Genomic DNA, 18936 nt, shown 5'->3' on the forward strand with positions numbered 1-18936 from the left:
ACCTTCACATCATCTCATATCTGGGCTATCTTAATAAGCATCAACTACTTAGAAGTGCCAAATACTGGGCTAGGAGTTTTGATACAATTTAATCCTTGCATAACTCTTTGAAATGATTGCCATTTATTTTTCTCATTTTTCAGATGAGGCACATGAGGTCTGATAACTTCCCCAGAGTAACACAGCTAAGAAGTAGCAGAGTCACATTACAAACCCAGGGAACCTAGCCTACATTTAACTGTCACACCATAAGACTTCTGTAGCTAGGTAAAGCACCTAAAAACAGACTTGACAGGAATTTATTTGCTGAACTGCTTCTGTCTCATTTTCTTTTGGAAGATAAAGTCATTACAACCCTAGGAAGTGAGACACTGTGAAACAAGGAAGCCAGGGAAGATTTCTTAAGTAGGACTAGAGCTGGTCTTCAAACGGTGAATGCAAGTCAGACAGAAATAGAGGACAGCAGTGGGCATTTCAGGCTTGGGAGCATATCATGCGCAAAGGTGAAGGTAAGAAATTCCCCAGTCGAAATCAAATTCATGAAGCAAAGGGGTCCTTTGAGAGAGAATTAGAAGTCCCACAGGAAAGGCAGGTGAGGGCCAAGTTAGTGCAGTCTTGAATGCCAAGCTAAGATGTTTGAACCTTATGAGCAAGCTACTGTGTTCCCTGAGGTTCAAGGATTCTTCCAGGAGCAAGGGGGAGAGAAAGCAGGAAGGCTCTGAGTCCTAACTTCCCACTTCAACTATGCTGTGTTTACATTTTTTTTAATAGCATGTCTTCTTTACATTTTGGAATCTTATCTAATTTTTTACTTGGAAAAAAAGAATCTCCCTGGTTATTGGAAACCAAAGTACAAACAAACAAATGAATAAACAGACTTTGAAAACCACTGCAATAGGCAATGGAAAGCTGACTACGATTTTTGTCCAGATGCATGATACCACTAGAGTTTTGTTTTAGAAATATAATTCTGGCCAGGGTCAGTGGCTCAGCCTGTAATCCCAGCACTTTGGGAGGCCGAGGTGAGTGATTGCCTGAGCCCATGGGTTCGAGACGCGCCTGGGCAACTTGGCGACACCTCATCTCTACAATGAATCAAAAATTAGCCAGGAGTGGTAGCGCGCACCTGTAATTCTGGCTACTTGGAAGGCTCAAGCAGAAGGATCACCGGAACCCAGCAGGTCGAGGCTGCGGTGGCCAGAAGCGTGCCACTGCACTCCAGTCTGGGCAACGGAGTGAGACTCTAACTCAAAAAAAAAAAAAAAAAAAAAAAAAAGAAATATCATTCTACCAATAGAATGTAAGGTGGGCTAGAGGAAAAGACACTAAGTAGGGATATCTGCTGGCATTTCTGACTCCTCAAAAGAGAAAGCTGGCCTCTATTTGTTATTCTGGAAGATAAAACAAACTGATACATTCATCTTCAAGAATGAGTTGGGCAAAATAAGGAACTGATGTTAAAACACTTGTCAGAGACCCATTATGGGATATTCCTGCTTGATAAGAAGAAATTCCCTTGGGAGTCCTAAGGAAAAATGGTGCAAGACCAGTTTAGATAGGAAAAATGTTCTTATAAGTCTATACTAGCTGCACAAAGCAACAACTATTTTAGATTGGGCTCCAACAAATTGAGATTGGGAGCTACAGGGCAGCAACCATATTTAATTCAATGGTCTCTAGAGCACCTAGCACATTACTGGTGCTCAATCAGTGTTAAATCAGCCATGGAAAGAAGCATGGATCCGCATGTCTAAAGAGAAATGGGGTTAGGCCAAATGAGACTCAAGCAGAGACCTGATGAGAAAAGGAAGTAGGATCTTGTGTTATACCCCTCTTTTCCAAGTGGAAGAAAACTGGATGAGGAATCCCTAATTCAAGGCTTAGCTCTTCTGCTAATTATGTATGTGACTTTTGACAGGTCATTTACCTCTTCAGGCCTAATCACCTCTGTTGTCAAATGAGGGTGGAATTGGATTATGAAAGTGCTGTAATAGCATCAAGCATCATATACAGGGAAATGTATCTTAATACAGAACTTATATACCTGAAAAGTGGCATGTGGCCAGAATTTTTATAAATCAAACCACATATTAACATCTTAACAGTTTGTTATACAAACGTGGAAGAATTGTACAATGAACACTCATGTCCCCACCACGTCATTGATACTTAAAGGCACCATTCAGCAATACTTTTGCAAAATAAATTTATTCAGTAAAGCAGATTGATGTTCCGCATTTTCTGTTAACTTGTGCTCACCTTACCATTCCAGCCTCTCTAGTTCCTTTACGTTGTCTTGCAAAAGAAAGTTCATCTGAGGGAGAACCAGAACATGTTTGCTGCCAACAACACTTATTTTCATTTTGTTATTCATCCTTGTACCTAGGGTGGTTGTGGCTAGAAGAGGCTGGAGAATAATTGGACTGGATCAGTGAAGGAAAGCATCAGAAGAATTTGGTCGAGTTAGATATATTAGAACCCATTTCTTTCTGGGATCCCACCAAAAAGAAGATCATATCCTTAGAGGCCCACTCTTTACAAAAATCCTCTAATATGGGCCTTTACACTGACTACTGAGAAGGCAAATGAAATCTGCCTAACAGATAAACAATAAACTTTTGGATAATAAAAGAAGGAAATCAGAATGCTATTTGTGAATGTCAGCCAAGCAATCTTGCCAGAGGTAAATCAATCTTTCCTACCAACACTGGTAAGTACGTTTGGATGAATGTGGATGCTACTCTTTCTCAGGGGAATGACTACAAAGTTCTAAACAACCTAAATGCTCATCAATAGATATATAATTAAATAAATCCTAGAATATTCATATTATGGACTTCTATGCAGCCACTTGAAAGAATAGACCAGATCTATAACTGATGTACTAGGAGGTCTTTGATGCACTGTTAAGTACAAAAGCCAAGCTGCAGAGAAATGTATAGATAACAATCCCATTCTAATACAAATGGCAAAATCCCCTATAGAGGTGTTACATGCCTGCATATAATTACACATTCAGGAGGAAGTCTGTTAATACTGTTTACTCTGCAGAGGGGGAAGAATGGAAGAGAGCACTCCTTTGTTATACCTGTGCGTTATTTCACTGATGGCAATGAACACAGGAAACATTTACAATCTCTGAAAACATTGAATAATTCTTTACAAAAACTTTACATGGGACTTAAAAGACTGCTCCCCACCACTGCTTCCCTGGTTTTTCTGCTTCCCTATCCTGCATGACTATATTGAGGGACAATAAAAGTTATTTCTTGCTCAGAGATTCTTCCCTGCTTTGCTGCTAAATTGTTTGCATGCCAGGGAGGTGAAGGGTGGGGGAACAGGAAGGCCTTTTACTGGGCTTCATCCTCCTGCCCCTTTCCAACATTTTTGAGAAACTGAAATAACCTACGTGGAAAGTCACACACAGCCTTGTGCATAATCCTCTCCTGTGTGAATGAGAGGCAGCTGGGTTTAAAAATCATTCCTTCATTTTGAGGAATCAGGAAATTGGCAAGCCCTGAGGTCAGAGTCCCAACAACTACCCAAACAGCCTGCCCCCTGCTGATGTCTCCTTCCGCTTTTCCTCTACCCACCAAGAATAACAACCCAAATCACAAAAAGAGCCACAATCTTTTGAGCACCCACTATGAGGCAAGCACTTTGCAAGGTATTTTTAAATGTATCACCTCAAATTAATCTGCATCACAACCTCTGTGATGGGTAGGTTGTGACTTTGCAAAACCGGAACAGGCTGGAAACATCTTTAAGGCTTTCACTAGGTTCTGATGTCCCAAAGGCTGAAGATTCTCCCAATGCTGTTCCAATTACACTTTAAAGATGCAGACACAGAGTTCAGACATGTTGGCTAGAGCTTAAGAGTTCACACAACCATGAAGAGTAGGAATGGGAGTGGCTTGCCCAAGATTTTATTTAGCCAGAAAACCACACAGTTTCCCAGGATTATAACAGAGCACCTAAGGAGCTCTAGTTCCCAAGTGGGCAATTGGGTGATTCACACAATCCCAGGAATCCGTTATTTGTAATGTCAGTTCCTGACATTGGCATAGAACTTTACATTTTGCAAAAAGTCTCCATGTATGTTTTTATATCTTATATTCATAAGTCTGAGGGAGTTAAGGCAGGAAAACTGCCACAATTATAGAGATGAAGAAGCAGTTTCAGAAGGGTTAGGTGACTTGCCCAAAGTCTCAAAGCTAGCAAGATCACGAGCCAGGACTAAAGTTTGATAGTAGATGGAAGGAACTACTGTCTGTACTTGCTGAACAATTTTTTTTCTGTTTTGTTAATTATCCATGGTGCAATTATAGGGTCACAATATTACTCAATGGTGCAAAATGTGTGTTTTATCTCTGACCCACTATGTATTAATAGCCTTGGACATGTCAGTCATCAGCTTCATATCTTAGTCTCCTCATGTATAAAACGTAGATATTAACAATGCCTGCCCCCCAGAGTCATTATAAAGATTCTTATATGAGACAACACATTTAGCATGGTGCTTGGCATACAGGAATGCTTTAGTACATATAAACTATTCCTCTTCTTTTTTTTTTTTTTTTTGAGTTGGAGTCTCATTCTGTCGCCTAGACTGGAGTGCAGTGGCCGCTCCCGGCCACTGCAGCCTCGACCTGCTGGGCTCCGGGAATCCTTCAGCCTCAGCCTTCCAAGTAGCTGGAACTACAGGTGCGCGCTACCACACCTGGCTAATTTTTTGATTTATTGTAGAGATGAGGTCTCGCCAAGTTGCCCAGGTGGGTCTCAAACCCGCGGGCTCAGGCAAATCCACTCACCTCAGCCTCCCAAAGAATGGGATTACAGGCTGAGTCACCGACCTCAGCTTATTTCTCTTCTTATCTTTCAAAGCATTTAAGATGTGTCTCTTGCCCACATGTATAAATAAAAAAGTAGGCTGTGGAGGCTACCAAGGTTATTTTGCAATAGATGCTTTTTTTTTGTTTTGGGGGGGTTTTTTTCTGTTTTTGTTTTTTAAGTTGGAGTCTTACTCTGTCGCCCAGACTGGAGTGCAGTGGCCACTCTCGGCCACCACAGCCTCGACCTGCTGGGCTCCGGCGATCCTTCTGCCTCAGCCTTCCAAGTAGCTGGAACTACAGGCACGCACTACCATGCCCGGCTAATTTTTTTTTTTTTTTTTGATTTATTGTGGAGATGATGTCTCGCCAAGTTGCCCATGCGGCTCTCGAACCTGCGGGCTGAGGCAATTCACTCACCTCAGCCTCCCAAGGCACGGGGTTACAGGCTGAGCCACTGAGCCCAGCTAGATGCTTTAATATAAAGCAAATTTATTCATAACATCGAGGAGCCCAAAGATGGAAGATGTGATAACAAAGGGGACTGTGACTCTCAAAGATCATAATTGGTAATAAGCCTTTTCAAGTTGTCTGTTGTCCCTGGGGCCACTAGAAGATTAAGGTCATCAGGCAGCTGACACTGTGCTGTGCCTGCTTTCAGGTGTGCCAGGCCCAGCGTGCTGTAACAAGAAGTGGCTTTTCCAGTCACAGTCAGCACTTTACTAGTGCCATCTTTTGACTCTGGCATCTTTTCAGCGGACTAACACCCTCACTCTCCCTATATAAGGGGAACCCAAAGAAACCTGGAATTTATTTATAAAAAACATGTAGTTATTCTTACATAGTTTAGACATCAGTGACCTTCAAAGTACTCTCTGTTTAATGCAAAGTACTCTCCATTCACTGCAATACACCTATCAAAAAGCTTTTTCCAGTGCTCAAAACAGTTTTTGAACTCATCGATTTGAATGCCTGTTAGTACTTGTGCAGTATTTTGTTTTACCTCTTCCACAAAACGGCAAAACTTTTCCCTTTCTCATTAAAAAAACACCCTGCTCTGGACAAGATTGAGTGAATAGGGAGGGTAGGGCATGGGGGACATGTCGTTTTTGGTCAAAAACTGCTAAAGGCTCAGGGTGGTGTGGGCAGGTGCATTTGTAAATCACCCAGCATAAAATAGGCAAACACGCTGAAAGAATCTCCCCAGAAAAATCCATTAAAGTCAAATGCAGTCTTCCACAACAATGCTAGCTGGTACACTAATGCCAATGGGTTCCTAGAAAATTTAGCTTGCAGGGGAAGCCTGTACTACAAGGGGTCCACCCTCCAGAACAATAATTCCGGGTTTTTGGGGGGCCCCCTTGTATACCAGTCACAGATGACAGCATGTGCTTTGAAAAAACGTGGAGGGAGAAAAAAAAGTGAGGATGTGGAGATGTATGGAACAGTGACAGGAGGGGTGACAGAAGCCAATAAGCCCTGCTTTCCTCTGGATACAGTCAGCTTAAAGGGATAATCCATGCAGGAGCCATAGTTCCACAACACTGTGAATGTACTAAATGCCACTCAATTGTTCACTTTAAAATGGTTGATTTTCTGTTATATGAATTTTACCTCAATAATAAAAAAAAACCTCAAGGACTCTTAGCACCATAGTCCTACAAAGAATTTTATGCACTAGCCTTGGCCTGGGGTTCAAAGAGCCCCTCATGGGCAGTGAGTGCCTATTTGTGTCCCTTCTGTAACCTGTCCTCTCAGTGCTGCCCATCATGTGTGTGCACGCACACATGATTTCTCACAGAAGCGCCTGTGATCCTTGTCCGCAAGACCTTTCCTAAATAATAACAATAATACCCAGCCCTTATTAAGTTCCCACTGTGTGACCACCTTTTATCCTCACAGCAACCTCCAGAGGCAGGAATTATTATCATGCCCATATTACATATGAGGAAACGGATACTCAGAGAAGTTCCAGGAATTGCCAGAAAGCCACCCAACAAGTAAAATGGACATGCTAAAACTCAAATGCAGGCAGTGAAGCTGCTGCCGGCTGTGCTTGCAGCATACTGCTCTCTGTTTCATGCACCAAACACCTATTTGCTTCCAGGTACCATGGAGACACCAGAAACAGTATAAGGGTCAGGGCCTCTGCCCTCAGGGAAATGACAGTGTAGATTGGGAAGGGTCTACTGGAGGAGGCTGCAAATAATAGTACAAAAGATTCTTGGCTGCTAAGTAAATCTCATAATTCAAGGGTGCTCAGAGAAGAGCAGCTGACAATAATAATAACCACAACAATTATGATAATTCATGTTGGCCGAGCACATTTCTATGTGCCTGACACGTGTTTACCACGCGTGACTTCATTTATTCCTTACAGCAATCCTATCGGTTACATACCTACTCATTTTAGAGTAAGGGAACTGAGGCTCAGAGAGGTAAAACAAAGTAACTCATCCAAGGTTGCACAACTAGCAAGTAGGGCTAGACTGGATTTGAACTACTCTTTGTCTATACATAGAAGAAACTCAATAAATACCCACCAAATGCATGACTATCTTCTGTTTATTGAGCACCTGCTGTGTTCTCCATCTCATTGGATACTCACAACCTTATTAATTTAATACTATTATCAGCCCCGTTTTATGGATAAGGAACCTAAAGTTTAGAGATGTTAAGTAATTTATCTAAGTTCACACAGCTAGCAAGGGGTAAAGCTAGGATACAAACTCAGGGGGCGAACAACTCCAGGTCCTTTCTCGTTTGTCTTCTAGAGCCCTTCTCTGGGGTTGCATGCTCGTAAAGCCCAGTAGTCTTGTTCCGTGCTTCCATGTTAACTGGCCTTGATTTGGACATAAACAAGAGAGATATAAATAACAGGCTAGCCTCTTAATCAATTCATGGAAAACAGAGCACAGCACACAGGCAGAGGGTAAAGGGGCTACCATGGAGGAGAAATGGAATAACAAGGTCTGGAAAATTGTGCTGGATGCCCATCAAGGGAGAGATATTCGGGATCTACTTACAGTGAAGGCAACAAACTTGAAGTATGTCATAGTCAACATCAGATGGGAATCTTCCTTGGAAATTCATTTCTGATAACTGACACTACATCAGAATTATGTTATTCTCTGTAAGAGCCTCAACTCAGCTCCAACTTCCACCCACTAGAAGGAGCTGCACTTTTCCTGTGACCTACATCATAAGCCTGCTCTTGAAGAGACCACTTCATACCCTCTTCCATTTGCTGCAGGTCTTTCTTTGTGTATGTTCTGTTGGGTTCTCTTTTCTGTTATGTGCATCACGGTGACTCCCCAGGACCAGAGCAAGGGGCTCACAGGGAGTTCCCATGGTCAAGGAAGGGGTCGACATAATGAGTGATGAGCTGCCAATCCTTGGAACTCTGCATGCCCACTCCACTTAGAGAATTTATTTTGCAATGCTAATGTCCAAGTAGGTAGTTCCAAAACACTTGTTGACTAACAGATTTATGGCAAGGTAATTCAGTCTAAAAGCTTTGCTGCTCCAAGGGTGATTAATTGAGTAGTGGCACTGGCATCACCAGGGAGTCTATTAGAAATGTAGGATCTCACAGGCCCCCCACAGACTTTCTTATCCAGGAGATCTGCATAAGCATTAAAGTGGAAGAAGCACTGGTGTAGTATGCCTCAAAAAGGCTTCCACTCTCATCTCATCTATCTACAGTGGGTGGGGGTGGGGTGGTGGGGGGTGGGGGGATGGGGGGTAGGCATTGTCTTTTTTACTGAACCCAGTGGTTGCCAAATCTGGTTGTGCCTTATTTCATCTGGGGAAATGGGGTTCTTTTTAAGAATATTTTATTTATAATCCTCAACAAAAAAAAAACAAAGCAGGTGGAATCACATTACCGGACTTCAAACTTTACTATAAGCTACAATAATCAAAACAGCTTGGTATTGGTACAGGAACAGGCATATAGACCAATGGGACAGAATTGAGATTCCAGAAGCAAAACCTCAATTTCTCAACCAACGCATCTTCGACAAAGCCTCCACCACCTACCACCGGGGAGAGGAGAACCTATTCAATAAATGGTGCTGGGAAAACTGGCTAACCACATGCAGAAGATTGAAGCAGGACCCCTATCTATCCCCATACACAAAAATTAACTCTAAATGGATCAGAGACCTAAATGTAAAACCTCAAACCATAAGAACCTTAGAAAATGAAGGACATACACTCATGGAAATTGGAACTGGCATCCAATTTCTGAACAAAACTCGAAATCCACAGGCCATAAGAGAGAAGATAGACAAGTGGGACCTCATTAAACTGACAAGCTTCTGCAAAGCCAAAGAAACCATCAAGAGAGCAGGGAGACAGCCTACAGACTGGGAAAAAGTATTTGCCAAATCCAGGTCTGACAAAGGCTTAACATCTTGGATCGACAAGGAACTCAAATGTGCTGAAAAGAAAAAAACAAACTACCCCATTATAAAGTGGGCAAAAGATATGAACAGACACTTCTCAAAGGAAGACATCCGAGCAGCCAACAGACACATGAAGAAATGTTCAACCTCACTAATCATCAGGGAGATTCAAATCAAAACCACACTGAGATACCACCTAACTCCAGTCAGAATGGCAATTATCAACAACTCAAAAAATAACAGTTGCTGGAGAGGGTGTGGCAAAAAGGGAACACTTCTACACTGTTGGTGGGAGTGCAAACTAGTGCAACCTCTGTGGAAAACAATATGGCGATTCCTAAAAGTTCTAAATATTGACCTCCCATATGACCCTGCAATCCCCCTACTGGGAATATACCCTGAAGAACTCAAATCACTCTATAAAAAAGATACCTGAAGCCGGGCTTGGTGGCTCACCCTGTAATCCCGCGCCTTTGGGAGGCTGAGGTGAGTGGATCGCCTGAGCCCGCAGGTTCAAGACCCGCCTGGGCAGCGAGACCTCATCTCTACAATAAATCAAAAAATCAGCCGGGTGTGGTAGCGCATGCATGTAATTCCAGCTACTCGGAGGGCTGAGGCGGAAGGATCGCCAGAGCCCAGCAGGTCGAGGCTGCGGTGGCCGGGAGTGGCCACTGCACTCCAGTCTGGGCGACAGAGTGAGACTCCAACTCAAAAAAAAAAAATAATAATAAAAATAAAAATAAAAATAAATAAATAAATAAAAAGATACCTGCACACGTATGTTTATCGCAGCATTGTTCACAATAGCAAGAACCTGGAAGCAACCATGCTGTCCATCAAAAGAGGACTGGATTTAAAAAATGTGGTACGTATACACAATGGAATACTACACAGCCATAAAAAAAAATCATGAATTTCGTAGCAACCTGGATAGAACTAGAGTCTATAATACTGAGTGACCTCTCACAGAAACAAAGATCTGAGTATCACATGTTCTCACTCATATAGCGAACCTTGAACATCCAATGTAATACTATAAAAAAATGACTGACAGTGGTGGGAAACTATGGGGGGGAGGGGAAAGGAGATGGGATTAATGGTAGTAAATATCTGTCTGGGGATGGGGAGACACTTCTTATTAACAAGGGTGCCTGAACGAAGCATATTTGTATACCTAACCCTTAACTGTACCCCACAATATCATAATAAAAAATATTGATTAAAATAAATAAATAAATAATTAACATGGCTGTGGCCAAGTTAGATATTTAAACACATTTTGATATTAATGTTTACCAATATAATAGTTAAGATCTCTGTGTGGGTTTCTCATATTTATTCTTTAGTGGGTTCAAATGTTATTGTATTTTAAGTGACAGTAGTGTAGGATAACGCAAATTCATTTTTACTGATTAGTTATCAACCTCTTTGTATAACAGAGTTTAAATTAAATGCCCATAAAGTTTAAATTTGTATAAGAAAAGAATATTTTATTTGGAAATAATTTTAAACTAAGAGAAGAATTCTAAGAATATTACAAAAAATCCTATATACTCCTCACAGAGATTCACCAAATGTTAGGATTTTGACATATTTGCTTTATTCCTCCTCTATATTTCTGTTTTTTCTCCTTAATAATCTGAGTTAATGGCAGACATGCCTTTCAACCCTTAAATACTTGAGGGTGTTTTTCCTAAGGAGGACATCTTCTTACATTATCACAGCACAGTTACCAAGTTCAGAAATTTTCACACTGACACAATATTGCCTAATATATAATCCATATTCAAATGTAGTCAATTTTCTAGATGATGTCCTTTGTGGCAATTTTGTTTTCTACTTGGGGAGCTTTAAAAAGTAACAATGCTTTGGCCATAACTCCGTAACAACTAAGGCAATCTCTGAGGGGATGGACAGTGCACATATGTTTTTTAAAGTTCTCCAGGAGATTCTAATGTGCAGCCAGGGTTGAGAAACACTGTACTATAGGCTTCTTCTATGACCCCTGCCTACCGCAGGGGTAGGAACTCTTGTTAACAGGGCAAGCCCTGGGTGAGTATAGTTTATCTAGACCCATGTATCCTTTAGTCTGAGTTCTGATATCACTAACTGCCTGTGTGGTTCACTGGGCCTTTTCTCCTGCCTTCTGTTGCCACTTCTCTAATGAATACAAACCATTCATTTTCTCCATCCTATTTCTCCTACAACTTCTCAGCACAGCCCCTCTTTGTGAAAAACAAAGCCTTGAGAATGGTGGATGTTCTGTGTTGTGTTCTCCACGAAGTTGAGCCTAACAAGTTGGCTGCATCACCTAGAATTGCAGAAGAACAAGGACAGATGGTGGGAAAAGAATACCCGAGATACAGCAAATCAATTAAGGCGTGGGCCAAATTTCTCTCCAGGCTTGCCACAAAGTTTCTCTAGCGTTTGACAATAGCTTTCTCATAACTAGACTGTTCTCAAATTATCTCTGGTTTGGAAAGCAAACTGCTGAGGTGAGCAGATGTAGCAAGCTAGGGTTGTGCTGGACAAGAAGGTAATGTACAGATGGGTAGCAACTGAAACACCAGCCGGCTAATCCCACAAGCCAGCAGGCTTTTGCATTTCCTGAAAGAATTTGGGTCAATCTAACTGCTCAGTCTACTAGCTTCAATGTATCTGTTCTGTTCCCTTCCCTTAGCAGGTGAAGGGAAGCCTGGTAGGTCAGAGAGAAAACTGAGGAAGAATTCATGACAAAGAATTCATGATAAACCGGGCTTGGTGGCTCAGCCTGTAATCCTGCGCTTTGGGAGACTGAGGTGAGTGGATTGCCTGAGCCTGTGGATTCGAGACCTGCCTGGGCAACTTGGTGAGACCTCATTTCTACAATAAATAAAAAAAAATTCGCCGGGCGTGGTAGCGCCCACCTGTAGTTCCAGCTACTTGGAAGGCTGAGGCGGAAGGATCGCCAGAGCCCAGCAGGTTGAGGCTGTGGTGGCTGGGAACGTGCCACTGCCCTCCAGTCTGAGTGACAGAGTGAGACTCCAACTCAAAAAAAAAAAAAAAAAATTTCATAATAGTCAGGTGGGTGCAGAACTGTTTCCCAAGCATGGAACCAGCATTGTCACAACCCCCTCCGCACTCCCTCCCACCCAAACATCTGTGTCACTACAGCCTAATAAAGTCAGCTCTCTTTGAAAAGGGTCTCAACTAGGTGAGGTGGCTCACACCTGTTATCCCAGTAGTTTGAGAGGCTGAGGCAGGAGGACTGCTTGAGTCCCAGGAGTTCAAGACCAGCCTAGGCAACATAGCAAGACCTTGTCTTTACAAAAAAAGCAAATAATTAGCCAGGCATGGTGATGCATGCCTGTAGTCCCAGCTGCGAGGGAGGCTGAAGTAGGAGGATCACCTGAGCCCAGGAGGTGAAGTCTGTGGTAAGCAATGATTGTGCTACTGCACTCCAACTTTGGCAATAGAGTGAGAACCTAACTTGAAAGAAAGAGAGAGAGAAAAGGAAAGAAAGGAGGAAGGGAAGGAAAGGGAAGGGAAGGGAAGAAGGAAAAGAGCCTGTTAAAGTGGGTTATGTCCAGATTTGTATGTGTTTGTGAATGTCTTCTGGAAGAAAGGTGAAAGCTGAAAAGGGATCATGTGGTTTCAAAGTTGCTTTGTAAAATGCCTGACAAATTGACTTGCTTTTAGTATGTATTGATATTCTTTAATATTTGAAAGAACTAGCCTACTTAGATGGATTGCTTTAACAGATGCATCTTTGCAGTTAGTCAATGACAAAATATTTTTGAACTGTTAGCATTTTTCCTCTTCACAGAAACTCAATAATGTGCCAAATGAGATCATTCCCTCTGACCCAGGACTTGAGAACATTTTAAATTGTGTTCATCCTGATTAGGAGCTAACGAATAATGTAGTTATTGCCAAAGTCCAAATGGAGGGTACTTGTATTCCTATACAACCATTAGAAAATTCCTTAATTGGGACCCAGTGTGCACTGCTATTGCCATCTCTAATCATCTCTTTCATTGGAGGACTCCTTGTCTTATTACAGATTTTGGTCCCTGCCAGTAAGACAGAATGTGCTTAAATTGATCAAGTATGTGTGAATTGCACATATCCCAAATTTTTTCTTACAAAAAGGCCAGCTTCAGGAAATGTTTTCATAGAATATGATGTTTCCCAAAGCTTCACTCAAGCTAACAAAGGATTGTCTTTAACATGTAAAACTGTAAAAAACTGCCCAATATCCTCTCCGTTAATTTTTATTCTCTAGCTATTTGATAGACACCTATGTGTACCTTTCAAGCTCTGTTAAGCTGAACTCAGGTACATATGTAAGAGTGGAGTTTAGACATATACTCACTCAAATATCCCTCCTCTGAATCTGATTCTTGTCCCTGCCCTTTCATTTCTCTTGCCACAGTCACAGTTAAGATCCAGATGCTTGCTCCCATCCATCTTTACAATGTGCATATCCTCTGCCTTCAGAATAAAATCCCCCAAGTCTTTAGTTTGGCATTTAAAGCCTTCTCCACAACCTAGTAATAAAGGTTACCTCCACTTCTTCCAGTCCTATTGCCAGTGTTCCAAGCAAGCCATCATTTGCTGTTATATACAAAGTAAGCTCCCAAAAAATGTTCTGGATAACTTGCTGTGTGCCACACACTGCGTTAGCTAGTTCATATCACTATCCCATTTACTGTTTCCCCTAACCCAATGAGGTTAGTTACATTGCTCTCATTTTACAGGCAGGAAAACAAGCTGAGAGATGTCAAATAACTTGCCCAAAGCCAAGTAGCCAGTAAGCTGTAGAGTCAGCATTTGGGTTTTTTGTTGTTTTTGTTTTGTTTTGTTTTGTTTCAGCTTGGTAGTTTCCTCTTTATTGATGTGCCTCCTGCCAATTTCAATCCCTTCCTACCAATTTCAGTCCCTTCCTACCAATTTCAGTTCCTCCCAACTACCCCCCAAAAAGAAGGCAGTAAAAGGAAGGGACTGCTAGGTTCTGAGCCTCTTGGACAGTTAGGGGAAAGAAACCAAAACAACCACTGGGTGTGACAGAGATGGACAATCAAGAAGTCTAGCCGGGCTCGGTGGCTCAGCCTGTAATCCCGCGCCTTGGGAGGCTGAGGTGAGTGGATTGCCTGAGCCCACGGGTTCGAGACCCGCCTGGGCAGCGAGACCTCATCTCTACAATAAATCAAAAAATCAGCTAGGTGTGGTAGTGTGCACCTGTAGTTCCAGATACTTGGAAGGCTGAGGTGGAAGGATCACCAGAGCCAGCAGGTCGAGGCTGCAGTGGCCGGGAGCGGCCACTGCACTCCAGTCTGGGCGACAGAGTTGGACAGACTCCAACTCAAAAAAAAAAAGTCTAAAGCAGCGTGGGAAAGGCAGGAAGAGAAAGGAGAAAGGGAAGGTACAAGACACCAGCACCACCATTACCCCTCCTGCTAAGAGGGGCTAGAGAGAAAGCCTCAATCATTAAGTAGGACAGGTCCTGAAAAAAGAAGGTGGTGCTTGAGCCTGAAGGAGGAGGTCAAACAAGGGGAGCCACCTATCTCTTGGTAGAATGAGACCCCCCTCCATATCAGGGGCTGCGGCTTCACAGACTGTAGACACTTTCATCACTGTAGGCAATGTATAGAAAGAAGTTTTCTTCATGGCATTCCAATGTAGTTGACCCATCAAGGCACTGGTAGGTGGAATGACATTGTTGACAGAAAAACAAGGCATCCTCAGCTCAGAGATGAATTTGCTTCCGGATCAAGAAGTAGAACTGACCAACTGTAAGATCAGAAGGCACCGGGTATTTCTTTTCTTTTTTTTTTTTGAGTTGGAGTCTCACTCTGTTGCCCAGACTGGAGTACAGTGACCACTCCCAGCCACCGCAGCCTCAACCTGCTGGGCTCCGGCGATCCTTCTGCCTCAGCCTTCCGAGTAGCTGGAACTACAGGCACGCGCTACCACGCCCGGCTAAGTTTTGATTTATTGTAGAGATGAAGTCTCACCGAGTTGCCCAGGTGGGTCTCGAACCCGTGGGCTCTGGCAATCCACTCACCTCGGCCTCCCAAAGGCACAGGATTACAGGCTGAGCCACCGAGCTCGGCTCAGGTATTTCTTTTCTGTCCAGGTCTCCTATCTGAGCTTTGGGAGCCTTTTCTGCTATCACCAGTACTTCTTTCGGATCTTCTCGCCCTCAGAGTGGCACTTCTCAAACGAATGCTCCTCTTTGTACATGAACTTCATCTTCCCAGGAACCAGAATAGACCAGTCTGGACTTAGAGAACTGGGGAGTGGGAGTAGGGGCAGCGATGGCGGTGACCAACATGTGGGCCAGAGTCAACATTTGTTTTGTTTTGTTTTTAATTTTATTTTTCAGTCTTTTTTTTTAAACGTGGGGTACAATTCAGGATTAGGTGTACAAGTGGATATTGTACAAGTAAAGTTTGGACCTTCCTTTGGTTCCCACTTTACCTGGTTTGTGATCAGGTACCCTTATTGATGTTGTGGCCCCCCACTCACACCCCGGCAGTATCCCACTACTGCCAATCCCTTTCTTAGAGTATTATGGTAAATGTTCAGGGTCCGCTTATGAGTGAGAACATGTAGTACTCTGTTCTTTGTCTCTGTGATAGATCAAACTAAGTAGTCCCACTGCACAGCCTGTCCTTTTCACTTAGCTCCTCTAAACAGTTTTGTGGAATTTGTCCTGCATTTTCATGCCTTTTTTTTTTTTTTTTTTTTTTTTTTTTTTTGAGTCTCACTCTGTCACCCAGGTTGGAGTGCAGCTGCACATTCACGGTCACACCAGTGTCGACCTGCTGGGCTCAGGTGATCTTTTTGCCTCAGCCTTCCAAGTAACCAGAACTACAGGCACGTGCTACTATGTACAGCTAATTTTTGATTTATTGTAGAGATGAGGTCTCACCAAGTTGCCCAAGCTGTTCTCGAACCCGTGGGCTCAGGCAATCCCCTCATCTTGGCATCCCAAAGTGCTGGGATTACAGGCTTGAGCCACCATGCCAGGCCTAGATTTTTGTTTGTAATATTTTCTTCTTTGGAAACAATGTTTTTTCTTACTCCACTTTCTCTGCTTCCTGAAATCTTGCCCAGCTCAAGTGATACCTCCTCCATAAAGCTTCCCCTGATTTCCCACAGCTAACATTCATTCTTCCTGGTTCCATAGTCTTACATCATTGGCTCTAGCACTTATACTACGTTTTGTAATTGTAATTACCTGTACATAAGTTTCCTCTGCCTCCCCACTTCCACCTTGTCCTCCAGGAAATGGAGCCCACTCTTCCTGTGGTCCTGTCATGCTTAAGCCAAGAGTGCCAGTCAGGGATGCATTGCCAGGGAAGTGGTAAAGAGTAGGCAATCTCTGAGCTCCCTCTCAACTCAGAGGTTCTGTGATCCTGGATAGCGGTTCCCTCAAGAGCAGGGACAAGCAGAGTAGCTGGCATGTCTTTAGGGAACTGCTGAGCTGACAAAACTACATTATTTCTGATGCAGCTGCAGATCAACAAGAACTGACTACACCCTCCCTCCTAGTCTCTGTATATCTGTCACTGTCATGTGTGTTTGAAGGTGACACTCCTCTGCAGGTGTGGCTCGAGGGCTGTAGTCCTTTCCACATTCCTTCCCTATGAAGACGATCCTTTGTGCTGTGTGAGCTGATGATCTATATGCACACTGATGTATGTGGCACTCAGCACTTTGCCTGTCAGTCTAGACCAATGGTTTTCAAACTTGAGTGTGCATCAGAATCACCTAGAGGGCTTGTTACAGTACACATGGCTGGGCCCCAACCCCAGCAGGTCCAGGGGGAAGCCCTGAGAATTGGCACTTCTAACAGGTTCTCAGGTGCTGTTGATGCTGCAGGTCCCTGGGACACACTGAGAACCACTATTCCGGACAATGGCTTCACTCACAAGGAGATGCCTTCTCTCTGACTGCTACCCACTGATACTTAAGGTTAGTAGGGGTGAGGCTGAAAGATGAGCACTGAATTGCGAGTCTGAAGACCAGGATTCGATTGCAGCTGCTGGCTCTATAGAGCTATGTAACCTTGGAAAAGTCTCAGTACTGCTTTGGCTATCCAGTTTCCTCACAGGCACAAGGACAGAGAAATTTGGAGACTGCTACTTTGGGTATTTCTAGGATTCAGAGTTTGTCTGTTGCTTTTCTGTCTAGCCCAGTCTTTCAAGTAGGTACACCAGATAGCCCTTTCTCACCTCCTTGAGCATCCAAGTTCATGACTCCAAGCTGCAGCTGATCTACCGGGTGAAGGGTCTCCCTTGATAGCCATCCCTGTGTCTGGAGCCCATAAAGCAAAGCTGGTGCCTTCTCTCTTAGAGGTCCAAATCTGCTTTTCAGGGCATGTGTGCCCTGCATGTCCTATTTAAAAGGCACTTTAGCACAGAGGTAAAAACACAGAATTCTGGAGTTAATCTTCTGCACATAATCCTGATTCTAACCACTTACTGTACATCTCTGAGCCTCACTTATCCCAAATGTAAAATGGGCATAGCAACAGTACCTATTTCATAGGGTTGCTGTCACAACTAGATGAGACAATACATGCAAAGCATCTTCCATAGTGCCTGGCACATGGTAGTGCTTGAAAATGGGAGCTGTTGTTTCTAAAAAGAGCATAAGCCGGGCTCGGTGGCTCAGTCTGTAATCCCGCGCCTTTGGGAGGCTGAGGTGAGTGGATTGCCTGAGCCTGCGGGTTTGAGACCCGCCTGGGCAGCGAGACCTCATCTCTACAATAAATCAAAAAATCAGCCGGGCATGGTAGTGCATGCCTGTAACTCCGGCTACTCGGAAGGCTGAGACAGAAGGATCTCCGGAGCCCAGCAGGTTGAGGCTGCGGTGGCCGGAAGTGGCCACTGCACTCCAGTCTGGGCGACAGAGTGAGACTCTAACTCAAAAAAAATAAAAATAAAAATAAAAAGAGAATAATGGCCTTCTCCATAACACTAAATAAATAAGGAACCAGAAAAGACTGTGGCTGTATATCTTTTAATTTCTTTATATCTCCCCCTAGTATATAATAACAACAATAGTAATACCTTACACACAAGTAGTATTTTACACCTTTCAAAATACTAAGCACTAAATCCTCTCATTCAATCTTTATAACACTATAAAGACAAGGTAAGAGCTCTTGTGTAGATTGGTCAAGAAGTTCCTAAAAGATCACTGCTGTCTACAAGCCTCCCATGCAGTAGGCTGGCTCTCCCCATGTGGATTTCTGCTTCTGCACAGTTGGTGGATGAGGAAGCATCCTCAGCCCAGGCTGCCAGCTGCAGAGCCTCCAAGAAACTCCACTGGTACCTGTCCTGTCTCTATGGGTATACATCAGGAGAGGGGGCTGCTTCCCAAGTGGCATCAGTGCCCACATACTTTTGAGTGCATGCATTACTAAGCCCCAAACATACAAATGATGCTAACTGAGTGACTTGAGAACTTTTGATAATAAACATAGCCCAACTGGAAAGGCGTTCTGGATTTTTTTTTTAAATCAATTTCACTCATTAGTCCAAGACAAGCCAGTCCACCCCATTATGCTACCAATTACATTTCTCATGATTTTACACTTTAAAAATCAGAAAGATTCCGGGTTCGGTGGCTCAGCCTGTAATCCCGTGCCTTTGGGAGGCTGAGGTGAGTGGATTGCCTGAGCCCGCGGGTTCGAGACCTGTCTG

The 18936-nt window shown here is 43.3% G+C and overlaps 1 protein-coding gene and 1 pseudogene across 1 annotated transcript in view; both read right to left on the reverse strand.

Moving 5' to 3' along the window:
- Positions 1-18936, reverse strand: part of PAK3 (p21 (RAC1) activated kinase 3) — a 293428-nt gene that overhangs the window by 216681 nt on the left and 57811 nt on the right. The window lies entirely within an intron of this gene.
- On the reverse strand, positions 14829-15472 carry LOC110596665 (annotated as a pseudogene).

The sequence above is a fragment of the Carlito syrichta genome, unplaced genomic scaffold (genome assembly GCF_000164805.1).
Source record: "Carlito syrichta isolate Samal-C Ts95f unplaced genomic scaffold, Tarsius_syrichta-2.0.1 Scaffold312060, whole genome shotgun sequence".
NCBI classification, from domain to species: Eukaryota; Metazoa; Chordata; class Mammalia; order Primates; family Tarsiidae; genus Carlito; species Carlito syrichta.